This window comes from Rattus norvegicus, chromosome X, assembly GCF_021556685.1.
Source record: "Rattus norvegicus strain SHRSP/BbbUtx chromosome X, alternate assembly SHRSP_T2T, whole genome shotgun sequence".
In the NCBI taxonomy this organism is placed as follows: Eukaryota; Metazoa; Chordata; class Mammalia; order Rodentia; family Muridae; genus Rattus; species Rattus norvegicus.
Window position 1 is genome coordinate 68912814 of NC_141554.1, and position 5230 is coordinate 68918043.

The following is a 5230-nucleotide window of genomic DNA, read 5'->3' on the forward strand; positions in this document are numbered from 1 at the left end:
GGTCCAGCCTTGGCAGGACCAAAGGCTTCCCCTTCCTTTAGTAAAGCTGCTATTTGAAGTATCTGAGGGTGAATTTTGGTATCCCAAGACCTAGATCTTTATATCTGCTATTCTGGGAAGAAAATCCTGTATCAATCTGAAAAGCCAGTTCTTAGCAAACCAGATATAAAAACAACAACATGTTTCTAAAAGCAGCCAGGCCACAAAGTCAAAAATATCTTTCCAAGCTGTTCCAGAGAAGATGTGAGTGTCTTTAGGAATTTCTGTGGCTACTACGCACCCCAGTCCCTACCTGTTTTAGTGAGGAACCTAACCCATATACTTGGATACGGGTTTATAATTGTAAATCTGAGGCTATGTAGATATCTTGCTCATTTATTCCTAGAGATGATCTCCTTGTTCCCTCACTTTTTAGGCAAGAAAGCAGCCAAAGGCCAGGAGTTCAACTTCCAAGGAAATTCCTTAAGTGAGATTGGCCTGTCAGCCACTGTGTGGCACCATTGGCCCAGTTTTCTGTTCACAGCTTCTAGAAAGTGGCTGTGTAGAAAGGAAATGAATTTTAAAACTTTCTCAACCGTAGGGAAGACTGAATTTCTCTCTCAGCAGCTGTTAGTTGCATGTAGCCCTTTATCTAGGGGTGCAGGCGATACTGAGTGGACTCAGCAGGTAGTATTATGTCAATAATAGTTAAAGAAGAGGAGGTCGTGAATTTGGGAAGAAGTGGGCCACAAGAGGGGTAGAAAAGAAGAAAATGGAGAAACAATTCAATCATATTTTGATTAAATAAAGAAATCTTGAAAACTTCCCTGAGATCTAATTTTGACTATAAAAACAGTATTGCAGATGCTTAGATAAGCCCTTTACCCTTCCTAGGTCTTGATTTTTCATTTTGTTAAGGAAGAGACAGATGAAACTCACTGAATTATTTTCCATCTCCATAATCCTGTGAAAATATGAGGATACAATTGATAACCTTCATCCACGTGAAACAATTTTGTACCTTTGGGCTATATACAAGATGAACAGAGAAAGAGGCAGAAGGGTCAGGACATAAATACAAGGCTGAGGATGTGGAGGGAAGTGTCAAGGAAATATGAATGCTTTGCAACACAGGAAACAGGATTTCTTCTGAATTTCAGTAGTATTCAGGAAAAGGTAATGGATCCATTCACTTACTGAGTAAACTGATCATGACCTTGGTGCCAGGTACTGTATGACAGACGCAAAGCCGTTGTGGCTGATGGGACACTGAGGTGAATAAACCAGGCAGTGAGGAAGAAGATGAGTAAACAAAGTTTCTATACTGATTAGAAATTCAAACTGCTAAAGAAGACGGAAGGAAGGATGTACTTTGACCAAATGGTAAAGGACTCATGGAGAAGAAACCGCCTCAGTTGTACTTGGGAAGGTAAACAGATATTTATGAGGAAAGGGCTGGCAAAAGTTATGGCAGGAAAGGGAGGGAAAGGCAAGCACTCTGCCAAGAAAAAGAAATGGCTTTAAGGAAAGATGGGAGGTCACTGCATTTATGGTCTTTGGGGCAAATAGGGAGCATCTGAAATGGTGAGAAGAATAAAGTGAGAGATGAGTTTGCAAGAGAGAGAGGGGGCAGGGAGGGAGGGAGAGAAGGAGAGGGAGAGAGAGAGAAAGAGAGAGCGAGAGCTCAGATTATAGGTTTAACAAGCTGTTTTTACATGCATATTTCTGTGCATAGTGTAATGGACAGATTCCCAAGATATACACAGAGTTCTGACCCTTCAGCTTAGGGAAGGCAAATCTACTCCTCCACCCACCCACCCACACCCACACACACATACCAAGACTACCAAGGAACAGTTAAGATGAATACAGTGCAAGAATTTACAAAGGGGATTACTTGAAATTAAAGTAAATATTTTTAAATGTTCAGTAGCCTTAGCTGTCAAATGAAAATTAAAATTACTTTAAGATTTCATCTCTTTCCAGTCAGAAGGGCTATTATAATAAGTACTATAATAAATGCTACGTAAAATGTGGGAGGAAGAACACTGTTGGTTAGAGCCTGTACTGATTAGAAATTCAAACTGCTACATGAAGAGGGAAGAATGGCTGTACTCTGACCAATGCTAAGGAGGGACTCACAGAGATGAGATCACTCCAGATGGGCTTGGGAAGAGAAATGATATGTATGAGGAAACAGATGCAACTATTGTGGAAATGAGTGTGATGACTTCTTACAACAACAACAACAACAACAACAATAACAACAACAACCCTAAAAACAGGAACTCATGAAATGTCTCAGCAGGTAAAGGCATTAGCAGAACAGTCTTGACATCCTGAGTTCAGTTCTCCAGAAGACATAGAGAGGGAGGGGGAGGGAAAGAGGGAGGGGAAAGGGCAGGGGGGAGGGGGAGAGGGAGAGAGATCCAAGTATACAGATTTGTCCTCTCACCTCCATATGTGAACTGTGACATACATGCCTATACAACCATACAAAAATAACTTAAAAACTGAACTTCCATTTGATTTGGCAATGCCTGGCCATTGTCAAAGGACTCTACCACAGACACGCCTGCCCATCCGTGTTCATTGTTCTTCATGAGAGTGAGGAAAAGGAATTAGGCTAGATGTTCATCAAATCTAGATTTTCATTATCTGTGATAGATGGGCAATGACAATATAATGCACATGCACAATGGAGTTGTATTCAGCCCTAAAGAAATATTAAGTTTGTAGGAAAATAGAACTAAAAAGAATATATTCAGTGAAATAGTCCAGGCCCGGAAAGACAATGGTGCAAGTTTTTTCTCTATGAGGACCCCAGCTTCTAATTGTTAAATATGTATACTTAAGTGGGAGTAAATGTGGGTAGCAAATAGGAAATGAGACAGGGGCCATGAGATGAGGAAAAACAAGCTTTAATGGAGAGGACTAAGGAGGGTAATAAAACACATGATATGAAGGTAGAAATGGGAATACTAGGAAGCCAGACATGCGCAGAAGAATAAGGAGAAGAGAAGAAGGAGGGAAGAATCCACCCAAGCTAAGTATATATGAAAATGTCGTAAGGATACCTATTTTGTAAGTAGAATGAAGACCACATTGATTCATTCTGAAAAAGAAGGAAAAAAAGATTGTAAAAAGCTAACTTGGAAAAGTACCTGCAGCACAAGTGTGAGGAACTGAGCTCAGATTATCAGCACCCAGAAAAAGCTAAGTACATTGCCAAGTGTCTGTAAGCCTAGTGTCTGGGATGGGGAGAAGAAACAGGTAAATCCCTGAAGCATGCTGGCCAGCCAGCCAGCCTTGCTAAATGGTTGAGCTCCAAGCTCAGTAAATATCCTGGATTCTAAATGAACAAATGAAGTGGAAGAAGGCTACAAGAAAGGACAGATTTGATAATGCTTCCCCCTATACTCCTAGGTTTGAAAATGTAAGAATATTTTACAAGCCTTATAATTCAAGTGGCTTTAGGAAACAGGGAAAGACAGAAAACTCCATTTGTTTCTAGGACTTCCAGAAGTGACTAGAACTTTTTCAATATCTTAACTTTAGTCAAGTAAGACTTCTATTATAACTATCTATATGGCTCTCCAGCTGAGCAAGATGCCCAAGGAAAGAAGACCAAGGGGAAGAAGGTGGCCCCGGCTCCCGCCGCTGTCAAGAAACAGGAGGCCAAAAAGGTGGTCAGTCCTTTGTTTGAGAAAAGGCCTAAGAACTTCGGCACTGGGCAGGACATCCAGCCCAAAAGAGATCTCACACGCTTCGTCAAATGGCCCCGCTACATCAGGCTGCAGCGGCAAAGAGCCATCCTCTAGAAGCGGCTCAAAGTACCTCCTGCCATCAACCAGTTCACCCAGGCTCTGGACAGACAAACAGCAACTCAGCTGCTTAAGCTTGCCCACAAGTACAGGCCAGAGACAAAGCAAGAGAAGAAGCAAAGGCTGCTGGCCTGTGCTGAGAAGAAAGCTGCTGGCAAAGGGGACGTTCTAACTAAGAGACCACCTGCCCTCCGAGCAGGGGTCAATACAGTCACCACCTTGGTGGAGGACAAGAAGGCTCAGCTGGTGGTGATTGCCCATGATGTAGACCCCATTGAGCTGGTGGTTTTCCTGCCTGCCCTTTGTCGAAAGATGGGGGTGCCCTACTGCATCATCAAGGGAAAGGCCAGGCTGGGGCACCTGGTCCACAGGAAGACGTGCACCACTGTTGCCTTCACACAGGTGAACTCTGAAGTCAAGGTGCTCTGGCTAAGCTGGTGGAAGCTTTTAGGACCAATTATAATGACAGATGTGACGAGATCTGCCGCCACTTGGGAGGCAACGTCCTGGGTCCTAAGTCTGTGGCTCGCATTGCCAAGCTGGAAAAGGCAAAGGCTAAAGATCTCGCCACTAAACTGGGTTAAATGCACACTAAGTTTTCTGAACATAAATGTAATTACAAAATTAAAAAAAAACTATCTATATGGCCAGCAGAAAACAAACTCAATATTTTTGTAGGTTTTTTGTCTCATATTTTCTTTGGACTTTTTTGTCATTATTGATCTTTGGTTTATATATTATTTGTATGGTTTCGAATTTTGTGTTTGTCTATTTCTTGTTCTTCATTTAAACTCTGGTTCCTTTGTTTTCTTTGCCTATTTGTTTTCTAAATTGAAAGAAAGAAAATATGGAGTTGTATAGGTGGGGAGATAACAAGAACCTAGAGGGATATGAGGGAGGAGAAACTGAGATCAGAACATAGTGTGTGAAAAATTATTTTCAATAAGATAAAACAAAAATACCTCTAAATTACTAGGCTGAAAAGTAACTCTGTTTTAAGATCATAGATACATGACAATTTGTAAAAGCAGATGTTACTAAACAGATGAAATGTGTCAATAAGAAAATATATAACAATAATGTTCTAGTATGAAAGCGTTCTAAGAAAAAAGAACTGTATTAACTATGAAAATGCAGAGAATCTTATCTTTGGGGGAATGAATTAAGTAAGGATTCTCCAAAGAATTGACAATACATGTGTTATGGAAGAAAAGTAGTTAGATACCTGGAGGAGACTGACCAGTGTTTGAAGACAGAGAAACACTGTGTACAAAAGTTCCACCACAAAAGCCACAATCAGGCTCAGAGAATCAAGAAGAAAATGGGCTGGAGCCCATAAGGAAGGAGTTGTTAATGGAGAAGGGGATTTGGCTCCGCAGGGTGAGAGGGGAAACTGATTCTTTTCATCCCACTCAGAAAGCCAAGTT

General features: G+C 41.3%; 1 pseudogene; it reads left to right on the plus strand.

Annotated features, from left to right (window-relative positions):
* The first annotated feature begins 1190 nt into the window (after positions 1 to 1190).
* LOC147998246 (large ribosomal subunit protein eL8 pseudogene) lies at positions 1191 to 4387 on the plus strand (annotated as a pseudogene).
* Positions 4388 to 5230: the final 843 nt, after the last annotated feature.